This window comes from Nelumbo lutea, chromosome 1, assembly GCF_056320005.1.
Source record: "Nelumbo lutea isolate HS-2025 chromosome 1, American lotus-T2T, whole genome shotgun sequence".
Taxonomy (NCBI): Eukaryota; Viridiplantae; Streptophyta; class Magnoliopsida; order Proteales; family Nelumbonaceae; genus Nelumbo; species Nelumbo lutea.
In genome coordinates, this window is record NC_142684.1 from 8,817,129 (window position 1) to 8,829,558 (window position 12,430).

A 12,430-nucleotide genomic window follows, 5' to 3' on the forward strand; every position below is an offset into this window, starting at 1 on the left:
AAAGAGACTGATCTGAAGCAACTTGATCACGTCAAATTGGCCCGTTAACTTGAGTTGAGCAAATAGGCACTGACAGACTACTATAAATATATATAACTTCGTCATATAGCTCACAATAACCATCATCATCAGCATCAGCTCAGACCTCAGAGAGAAGCCATAAACCCATCCATCCCCAAAACAGAAATGATCTTTTCATTCATTCTAGCCTATCTGGAACACCTTTCCAAGAGATGGCCAGAAGTCTGTCTGGCATCATTTCTTGGGTACCTCTCTCTTCGGTGCTACCTGACTTACAAAACCCAGATCATAGCAAACTGGCCCATCGTGGGCGGACTCCCCTATCTTCTCAAGAATGTTTACCGCTTGCATGAGTGGTCCGCCGAGCTATCCACCATTGGCACCTCCTACTTATTCAGAGGACCCCTTCTGGGGCGTCAAGAGCTGCTACTCACTTGCGATCCCCGCAACGTTGAGTACATCCTCAAGACCAACTTCTCCAACTTCCCCAAGGGTCCAGAGTACTTAGAAACCTTGGAAGTACTTGGGCAGGGGATTTTCAGTGTGGACTCTGATTCATGGCATCAGCAACGAAAAATGGCGAACAAGGCATTTGGGGCCAAGGATTTCAGGAGCTCCATCGCCACCATGAGCCAGAAGGTGGTGGAGGATAAGCTCGTCCCCTTGCTGAAGCACCTCCAAGCACAAGTCTGTACCATAGATTTGCAAGATGTACTTCTGAGGTACTCGTTCGACAGCAGTTGCGCTATCATCCTGGGAGAAATCCCTGGATCTCTTTCTCCAAGCCTTTCATCCAATGAGTTTTCCCAAGCCATTGACGACGCAAGAGAAGTCATCTTCTTCAGGAACGTGATGCCCAGAAGATGGTGGAAGCTTTTGCGTTCGTTGAGGATGGGAAGAGAGAGGGAAGTGGCTAGAATATCCAAAACTCTGGACCAATACATGGCGCATTACATTTCATCAAAGAGAGAAGATCTGCTCAGAGGAGTGGAAGCAAATGATCTTCTAGCAACTTACATGAAGTTTCATGAAGATAGGAACGATATGTCACTAAACGGTGATAAGTTCCTCAGAGACACAGTCTTAAACTTCATCTTCGCCGGACGCGATACAGTTGCGTCGGGCCTTACTATGTTCTTCTGGCTGATTTCAAAGAACCCACGAGTGGAGAAGAAAATCATGGAAGAACTGAGGATTCTGCATGCAAAGAATGTGGCCGACAGTAGCCGTTTGATGAAACCCAACGAGCCATGGGTATACAGATTAGAAGATTTGAGGTCGCTGGTGTATTTGCAGGCAGCATTGTATGAATCCATGAGGCTGTATCCTCCAGTTCCTCTGAACCGCAAAGGGGTGCTGAAGGAAGATGTGCTTCCTGATGGTAATGTTGTTCGGCCTGGAATGCAGATCACCTTCTCCATTTATGCAATGGGAAGGATGCAATCGATATGGGGGGAAGATTGTCTGGAATTCAAGCCGGAGAGATGGTTTGGTGATGACGGGAAGTCATTGTCTGAATCCAAATTCAAGTATTTTGTGTTCAATATCGGACCAAGAACTTGCATTGGCAAGGACATGGCTATCACGCAGATGAAGTTGGCTGCAGCTGCCATTCTTTTCAATTTCCATGTCGAAGTGCTTGATGGTCAATCTGCCTCCCCAAAACCATCAACAATCCTTCAACTCAAGAATGGCCTGATGGTGAAGATCAAACACAGGGTAGCTTAATTAATTAGAGGATGTTGGTACTTAGCTTCGTCGCTCGATCGTCAAATCCAAAGAATATATATCCACATATGCTCTCTCTAGTTCAATGTTCAGTACTCTATGCATGGTAAACATAGACTAGATAAGGGGGTCTATTTGTTTCGTTTGGTATGTAGTCAGTTTGCTTCAAAATTTATTGTAGATTTTCTCCCTCGTTGATCTATCTGTGGCTCTATGTCATTTATCTTTTGTCTTTAAAGGTTTAGATGCCTTCAAATAATAGACTTGTCAAAGTAAGAAGTATCCATGTTCCTTTGTCGTTTTGCTTCAAACTTGTCTAATAATCTATATCAGCTGTTTATATATCCCTTTTTTTATCTTCTTTCCTTTTTCCTTTATTTTTTAATTTCTTTTTGTCCTTTTTCTGTTTTTAATATTTTGGGTATATGGACTGCTTTCTAAAATCAATTTAGACGGATTGGACAGACAAGCCATAATATTAATTAGATTGGAACGGATCTGGTCTGTTCATAATAAATTTATATTGGAATTGGTTGGATTAAGATAATATCTAGTCCATTGATATAAGATAAGAATATAAGTGTGAATGGACCGAATTTGGGTTGAAACCAATCTAAACTAAAATGAATTTAAAAAAATTGGACAGTCCAAATATTAAATTAGAACGGTCCAAAATAATCCAAATTATTCATTGGATTGGATTAATTGAACTTAATCCATTTGTAAGGGACTCACATTGGAGGTGCAAGAGACCTTACCAACCAGCCATTGCAGCTGGCACTTGGCAGGCACAATGTAAGAGAGAGAGACCTAACTGAGTAACGGTTCTTAGGGCTGTGAAATTTCCTTGCGCCCTTAGGGTACCATTATTCAATTCTACATGCAAATTACCAAGTACTAACTGAATAGTATCCAAGGGAAGCTTGAACTCTAGAACTAAGGAAAAAAACTTTTCGTTGTCATTCATAAATATCACACACACTTACGACCAAAAAAGTTGTAGTCTCTGATGTGTACAAAGTTGATTAGAACCTTTTGATAAAACCAGTAAGTTCATTTAAAGAAATTAAAGATTTTATTTACATTTTTATTGCACTATCATATTATTAATGTTTTTTGTTTATTTGTTTTAGATGTTGATGAGGCAGAAGTAGTCCTTAATTTATTGATTTGGTATATAAGTTTAGCTTTATTAACTTATTTTTATTTTTATTTACTTTTATTTGAATTCTAAGCCAAGAAATTCTTTTCTTTTTTGGTTGTAGGAATTCATTGAGATGGATGATCATTGCTGATTGGAATTTAGTGGATGAAAAATTTCTAGGAATAGTCCTTAATCTATTGAACAGTTTAACTTGAAGTTTGATATTTATATTGATCATTTGGAACTTTTGAACAATTAAACTTAAACTTTGATAATGTTGGTTTGTAATAATTAACTTTACACTCGATGAACTTAATTAATTAATGTTTGATTTGGATAATCAGTTGTGTCCATGGTGATAGTTCTATTCATTTGTGGTTTTGATCAGTTGTACTTCATACAGATTACAAGTTAGATAAGTGGATAATATTAATTAAGTGCCCATGGTAATCATTTATGAAAATGATCCATTGATCATACAGATTACAGGCTAGCTGGATAATCAGTGATCATAAAATTACAGGTTAGAATTTGTACCGGATCAGAATTGTGATAACTAATTTGTCATGCACCATGAAAATTACAGGTTAAAATTTGCATTAGATCATATTGGTAGTAATATTCATTTATGTGTCTGTTTTTTTGTTTAATTATTAATTTGTATTTGTGATCATAAAGATTAGTAAATTTGTACCAGAGCATATTGCTGAATTACATGTTAATTTTTATTGGATCGGTTCGAATCAGATTATCGGATATTTGTTTGAAATTTTTCAATCAAATTGAATGGAATCTTTATCGAATATCTGGTAAATTGACCTAATCCGAATTCGAATAAGGGATTAGGGAATCCGACGAATTCAAATTTAAATTTGAATCATATGAATTTTTTATTGAATCAAATTTAAATATACCTCGATTCAAATCGGACAATCTTCATTTAACAAAAAGAAAACAATGTATTAATAACAAGACTGTTAGAAATGAATTCATATTAAAAAAAAAATTTAATGAGCCCCCACACATGTGCTGCATATGGAGGACCAACTGGTAAGTATTCTTATCCAACGAAATTTTAGCGAATATTCATTTCTCAATTTGCAACACCAATGGATTAAAGGTAGCTTTCCTATTGTGAATAAGTCAAACTGTGTAAATAGTTCGAGCAATTCATTTCTTGTATTCATTCCATAAAATCACCAACTTCCCATATTGAAAATATTGCATTTATTGAATATGAAAAATACATTAATATTTATCAATTGAGAAATCTCAACAGTTCTATCTTCCTACTAGTGGTGGCAACTGGGCGAGTTGGGTTTGGCTGGGTTTGGGTTGAGTTCAACTCAACTTATCTAATCTTTCAGCCCATTAATGATTCAGTTATATAAAATTAAATGGGTTCGGTTCAATCCAAACCCGTTTTAACCCAATTCAACCCGCCCAAACCCATTAATCTTATATTTATGTAGTTAAAACAAAAACCTAACCCTTATTCAATAAATAAGTTGGTTATAGGTTGGTGGAGGTTCAAATCACATTAGATGCATTTTATTTTTACACAAATGGCGAAGCCATTTGACTATGTCTGGGTTTCAGGTTAGACCGAATCACATAGGTTCAAACTGGTCAGACCAAATTGAACTATCTAATTGGATTGTCTTGGAGATAATCATATCAAGGGTGGATGAACCATTTAGATTTGGACCAGTCCGATCAGACCAAACCGGACCGTTCCAGTCAATGGAAATTTGACTTGGATTGGCCCATATCAGGTTTGTGCATGAGTTTGGTACTAAATCGACTGGCCCAAAGTGGGTCAAGATAAGTAAGTCGGACCGAACCGGATTCGGTTGGGTTGTGCGGATACAGACCAACCAGGTGATCCAAACATGGCAAAGCAAGTGGAGTGGATTTTGGGTCGGGCCGAACCATCCACCTGAACTCATTTTGGATTTGGGTCAGGCTGAACCATCCACATGGACTCATTTTGGATTTGGGTAAACCCGAATCAACTTGTCCTAGGTCAGGTCGGGTTCGGACTGGGTTGATTGACCCAAATGAATCGAACCGAAGTGATCAGGTCTGTTCATATTTAGACCAAGTTGAGCTGGTCTGGACTTGGATCAAGTTGATTTGGATTATGTCAATTTGGGTGACGTGTGTTGATTTGAGACAAAACTAATTTCAGTTAATAATTAATAGAAAATTAATGCATTAATTATAAATTATTTCATTCAAATTAAGAAAATTATAAAAAATGACTAAGGAATTAATACTTATATATGTAATGGTTAACCCAATGGTTATCCACAACCCAATCCAACTCAACCCATTTAAATTGACCCATTAGGTGATCAACCCATTTCCAACCTGCCAAGTAAATGGGTGGATTAGATACTAGGTGGGTTGGGTGGATTCAGCAGGTTGGGTGAAAAATTGCCACCCCTACTTCCTACGCTCTACAGTCTACTCTCTCATTCTTATCATAATAATCCACTCAATATTTGATCAAAAGTTGTATGTCAACGGTCTTGCTGTTTCGTAGAGAGAGAGAGCCTCTATGGGATTTATTGGAATAGGCTAATGAAAGGCCTTGTCTATTTTCTATATATCAAAACATATTTAAAACATTATTTATAATTTAAAATTTTTATTTATTATAAAAAATACTATTATCTGAAAACATTTTGGGGATTCGGGTCCCCATGGGAAAACCATCCCCGTCAGTGATCAAGGATGGGGGTTAATTTTAGAATCGAGGTCGGGGCCTTAGGCCCACAATTTCATTAAGGAGTGTTTGTTTTGCCCTTAGCCCATGATTTTTTATTCCAAAAATACCCCTAACACTTTTTTTGTATAAAAAACAAAATTGAACAGATGTAGCTAATAGAGTGGTTGTTTATGTCTTATTAAGGGCAAAAATGATATTTTTATTTTTATTTTCTTTCGATTAAATTTATTTAAATAAACATTAGGGTCAATACTGTCATTTTCCACTGTCATCTAATGGAAGATTGATTAAATCCATTGCAAATTATAAGTGGTGTTTTAGTAAAATACTAACTATAAGGTAGATTTTAAAAAATCCATAAAACTAAAGGGTATTTTTGTGTATAACCATTTTTATTATTTAACTTTCTCTTAATAAATTCTGTACATCACACGAGCCACCACTAACTTGGTTATATAAAACTATAAAAGGCTTCTATGAGCTGGCTTCTTGTACGGATAGAGGCCACATCAGGCCAATGCGAAAATGTGACAACAAGGACTAATAAAGACTACAGTGGGTTATAAAGATGAGAAAATAAAGACAAGGAAGATAGAATTTAAGTTGGATCGGGATTTCTCAATCTATAAATATATATATCGATGTGCTCTTCATATTTAATTAATGCTTTATTTTCAGTCTTCTTTGATATTTTACATGCTATTAGAGAGAAAGGTCAAACCTGGTTTCACATGGTATAAGAATGCCTGACCTACTTATGTGGCCATTGCAGTAGTTTTCATAATGTGTTGCCGAGTGACCATTTCATCAACTACTGCAATGGCCACATAAGTAGGTCAGGCATCAATCAATATATAAGTGGAATCTACAATTGACAATATCAACACACCCATTGTAGTAACATTATTTCGTTTGTTCATGAAATTATAAGGTTGATAAGCTTTAAGGATTTGTGTTTTTAAATAAATTCGGAAAAGTATGGATAGACCCGATGTAGATTTCTGAATTCTACTGTAAATTTATAAACATTCAAAATATTAAAAACCCTCACTTTATATATTAATATCCATCCATGAATTAGTATCAATTTCAAGCTGATACATACCCTAATTGTATTTTGGGCCTTAAATTTCTGATCCTGAATTGAACTGTTATTCTCCCTAAATTCAAAAAAATACGAATAGACCTAGTGCAGATTTCTAAATTCCCAATTCCCATCATTCCCCTTAAAATTTTAGAAAAATGACTAATCAGCCCAGATCAGAATTTTATAGCCCCAAAGTACAGGGGGAATGCATCCTGACCGTGAATTGATGTCAAATTCACGGGTAGGATGTGGTTTATAGGGAGGGAGAGGGCTAGTAGTAGGGGATCTGGAATTTAGAATTCTACATCGTGTGTATCTGTACTTCTCCGTAAAATTTTTAAATACCCAGAGCATAAAACCCCAATTTTATCTTTGTGTTTTGTTTTTTTCGCTTAAAACTATAAATAAGGTGTTTTGATTTTAAATTATATTAAAAAAAAAACACTTACCAAACAATTCAAACACTTTTTGCTACACTTTTGTTTACCACATCCCAATGCTCAAGAGCAGAACTTAATTAATTATTTTATAAAAGTATTTTATTGTTGTATAACATAAATATATTTACTTCTTATGGGACTGAAAGGCAGAAATTATTTTAATGACATTATTGGACACTTGGCCAATTATTTATATACGTTTTTATCCAATCCACTTTGACTTCCATATACGTCTAATCAATACTGTTCAATTTAAGTTGACCCTAGATACGAGATAAAATCAAACCAATATTGTTCAATTTAAACAACAATTGACTGCTCTACAAGGGGTTCTATCGCTCCCATTTTGTAGTACACTATTGGCATTTAAGAAGATGAAACAAAGTCAAACTAGGATTTCTTCTTGACATAATCAACATGAGCTTTTGACTTGTTAGTTTGGCTTAAATAGTTAAGAGTATTTATGAACTAGTTTGGCATAATCAAATATGAGCATTTATGAACTCTATTCTAGTTAAGAGTCAATGGTCCATTACTCCATAGCATTTATGAAATCTATTGAGTCGAAGAGGTTGGATAGAAGTTCACTCTATAAATATTCTTCGACCACCCCAACCTCCATCCACGTTTAGCCAATAATAGTTAAATTGGATTGATAATTAAAGCCCAAATCTTAAAGAGTGATTATATCATAATTTGAGTAGGGTAAATCTCAGCTAAATAAGTTGGTAGGTGTTACAAAAAATAAATTCAGGTTTGCTTTTCACTAATAATACTTTCCTTACATTTGGATAAATTATATAGTCATATGCATCAAAAAATTGTTAATACATGATGGAATAATATTATCCCTTCATTAATGTAATTTTTTTTATATAAATTAATCATTGTACATCTTTAACCTTAAACCATTCGTGGGCCAAAACCCATTGACTTGGTCAAAGAACCATTGACCTGTGCAGTTAAACCGTCAATCCGTTCAACCCAGACAGTGGTTTGCAAGTAAGAAGAAAAAGAGAAAAACATCTTAGACATGAGGCAGGAACGATCTCAGATCTAAGATCCAGGTACAACAGAGAGAAGTAGAAGAAGAAGATTGCAGAGGTTGGAGACTGGAGAGAAATCAGAAATCAGATCTGAGACCTATGTTTCTATTGTTTTTGTGTCGCTGTCGCCATCATCATTGCCAATGAAGATTGAATCCTCCTCCTCCTCTTCCTTCTTCCCTCCTTCATTCATTTCCTTTCTTTCCTTTTTCTCCTTTATTTCCTTCTTTTTTTTCTTTTTTCTTCTTCATTTCTTTCTTTCTTTCTTTCCTTCTTTTCTTATTCTTTTTTTTTCTTATCCAATAACCACAACCTCTTTCTCATAAAAATTAAAAGTCTAAAAGGGTAATACCAATATTTGCCCTAATAATATAAGCCCTAATAATATAAATTGTTCGAACCATTCAACCTGGACAATTGAACCACTGATCTAAAAACCGATGACCACAATGATTTCATTTCAGGGTCGATTTTTAAAACCTTATCTTTTTTAGAAATAACAATAAACCAATTTTTATATGCAAGCCCCATGTGATTCAATTGCTTGGAACTATTGGATCAATCTGTTCGAACCCCACATTGACAAAAGCCTCTTGGGAGCGCATGACATTTTCATTTGTACCCCTCTTCTTCCACGCGTCCAAGAAATAGGGTTTACTAATTTAATGATTCAGCCGTACAGGTAATGGAAGTGCACTGTACCTATATATGTAAATCTTGCACATATAGGGCCCATAAATGATATTGCACACTTGCACCTATAAAACTTAATTTACATGTTATATGTAACTGTTACATAGGATAACACATACAACTTACGTGCAATAGTATTACTAAGACTCAGTACTATTTCATCCAAAATACATAAATTCAACTAGTTAGAAATTTATATTTTGGGGACCGCACTAGCTGGGAGAAAGAAAAAGAAAAAAAACTCTAAACACTCAACAGCTATATCTCACCAAACCAAACCATTTATGGAAAAGACACAATCCACCGAACCCCACTGGAAGAATTTCTAATTCAGGAAGCAGCTTCTGGTTTCATAGATCAGATGATATATCGGGAGCTCAAAGTTTTCTTAATAACCAAGGACCACAACTTGAGGGTTCCATCCAATAGATCCAGAAAACCCTGGTCAAAGAATAGATTTATAAACTCTTGGGGGCGTTTTTTTTTCGGATTCTGAGAATGGGAGAAAGTTGGTGAATGAGATTTTGGTTCCCATTGACCAAGAATCCCATTTTCCTTTTTTAGATTTATGTGGGGAGGATTAGGGAAATTTTATTTTCCTAAGCATGCCCATCTCCTAGGTGGATAAATAACTTTCTCACTTAGGGAGAAAGTTGTCAACACTTTAATGGGACAAAAATACCTTTTTAATAATGGAATTTTATAGCTAAAATGTTGATTGTCTTATTTATATGAGAAATAAAAGAATATAGATAAATACATTTATTCAAATAAATATTTTTCAAGAAAAATTTACCTAAATAACTGCATTTGCCGAGATAAATAACTTACCTAAAAAAAATGGGCCTTAAGACAAGAACGAGACAGAGATGATGATGATTTCTACCCGTGGGGACAGAAATGGTGAGAACACTTCACTCCCCACCCACCTTTTTGTCATTCCTAACAACAGATGGTCTCGTTATTTTTCAATTGGTTTGACTTGAACAAAGTTGTAATTTAATAATTAAGATTGACTCATGGGCAAAGATTAGCACTTGAAGTCAATAGCGGAGACCTTTGCCCTTTTCTTACCTTATTTATTTATTATTAAACTTTATAATACGTACAAGGACAAATTAATTATCAGTCCTGCCACCCTCCAAACTTCCATCTATAAGAATCAAGCCATTTTGATAGATTTAGGAGTACAAATATTAAATGCTTCAACGAGTATGTGAAAGTTGCAGCGAAGAGAAGACGCTAGGAAAGAGCATTTTGAGCGGTCTGGGCCGGCCCGGCCCGACCAGAGGTAATGATGCCCGGGCCCAGTTCTATAAGAACCATCTAGGCATCTCCAATAAGGCTGCATTTTTTTTTTTTTGCGGTTAAAAATTCAATACTCATAAAGACATTTTAGCTTTTTACCAAAGAAAAAAAAAGTCATTTTAGCCACAAAAAGGAAATAAATCTTTCAAATAAGGAATGCCAAATGGAGTTAAGACATTAAGTCAAACTTATTGTGAATATTAAATTTAAGGATTCTATTAGTTATTTTCATATTATATGAAAATTATGTTTGCACAATTTAAATACAAATTTATATTTGAAATTATTATAATTATATATGAATTTTACTTTATCAATTGCAAACTTACGATTATGCTCAAAATCACAAATATCCCTTGTTAGAAAGTTAAATAGTTATAGAATTGCACGTCAACATACTAAACCTCTAGATATTAAATATTATGAGTTTCGTTATAATACCGGAAAGACATGATACTGAGAAAACTTAGAACAACAACTAATATCATAAAAGATGTGTTATTCATCAAAATTCACAGTGGACTTTGATTGATGAAAGCTCTTCCCATACCTTGTTCTGTTATCATAAATTTCTCATATATTATATTGGGTAAAATCTATACCAAGTCCAGTCTGGATGGGCTGGGCACTGAAACCTTGTTGAATTTGATTTAGTTGTAGTTCCCATCATGGTTTCGAAAGTTGAACCGGACTGGACAATCGGATCAATTGACTCTAGAATCGGTCATGAATCTAGGTCCGATTTTGGACCCCAAAACCGTCTGACTGGGGTTTGGATTAGGCAATTATTGGACCATTTAATCTAAGAATACCGATGGTGAAAGCGGTTTCATTTCCAGTCCAATTTTCAAAATCATGATTTCGATTGGATTGGGTCTCATGTTCACACTGCCCATCTCCATCTCAAGTTTACCAAATTAAAAAAACGAATAAATAACTAAAATCATGTATTCGCTTTTCAGGCATCAATTTAATGGAATCACTCGTAGAATATATCAAAACACAACCAAGGCATAGTCCTGTCCAAGTCCAACTTAATGGTAGCTTTTATATAGTTAATGTTAAGGAAAATGGTTATGATTTTTTTTTTTTTTTTTTTTGAGAAAGGTAGAGTAATATTCAAAAATAGCTAAGAAATAAACCCTTGATGATACTTTATTGAATCATTGAAAGATCTTTTGACTTGTATTCTGACTTAGATTAAATTCTTGGATAAGATTGAGGCAAAATCTAATGGTACATTCTTTGGAAATTGCTGCAATATAATTCAAACATGAAGAAATCAATGAAAAAAATGATAGGTACAGGAACATCTTTGGCCTTGCTAAAGCTTTTAATGATAAATACACCTTACAAAAATATGAAAGCAAGTAGACCATGTGATGTATTTAATGTAATTGATTGAAATTTTGATGTAATGTGTCATGAAAATAAATACACATAATTGGATTCTAAGATTAAGTCCGTATTCTTCAACTTAATGAGATTGGATAACACACTTGATGAGTTTGCCAACGCCCAACTCCACGTAAACTAACCCAAAAAAGAAAGGGAAGAAATAGATAAAAGAAACAAAATATAAACATTTTTGTAAGTTTTTCTCTCTTGGAATGACAATAGTTCAAAATGTAAAGAATGATTCAAACAAAGTTTGAGCAGATGAAAATTAAAAGAAATTAGAATAGTTTTTTTTTTTCACAATACAAAGTCAGTATGTCTTGATAGTTGGCCGGTTTGGAATTAGTCTACAATTTTTCTTCTTTATTATCATCATTGTCCACGCCTCATATCAAACTATATGGGATCAGCTACATGGATCCTGTTTCATTGTTATTCTGTCTTGACCATAAATTTGAGTAGGAATCCTAGCATTTGAGTGCTTAGGTCTAAGACTAATAATGTTAAGCTAATATGTTAGATCTGGTTTAAAACCCCAAAGTCTTTAACCAAACAAAATTCCAAACTCAACATGCATATACAAGCTCCCAATTAAGTAAAGTTAATTGGTTAGTTAACTTCTTTTTTTTACTACAGCTAAAACAACTATGAGATTATAAAACAGAAATCACAGAGTCTACAAGAAGCAGAGACAATAATTAATATGGGGAAATTTCCCACCCCACAAAACTAGAAAACATCTTTAGCTTTTTGTGCTATTTCATGTGTCATCTGATTTGAGGAAGGATGGGTATATAGCAAAAAAATAACAAAGTTCAGATTCTGAGCAAT

The 12,430-nt window shown here is 34.6% G+C and overlaps 1 pseudogene; it reads left to right on the forward strand.

Annotated features, from left to right (window-relative positions):
* The first annotated feature begins 597 nt into the window (after nucleotides 1-597).
* On the forward strand, nucleotides 598-1,749 carry LOC148873427 (cytochrome P450 86B1 pseudogene; annotated as a pseudogene).
* Nucleotides 1,750-12,430: the final 10,681 nt, after the last annotated feature.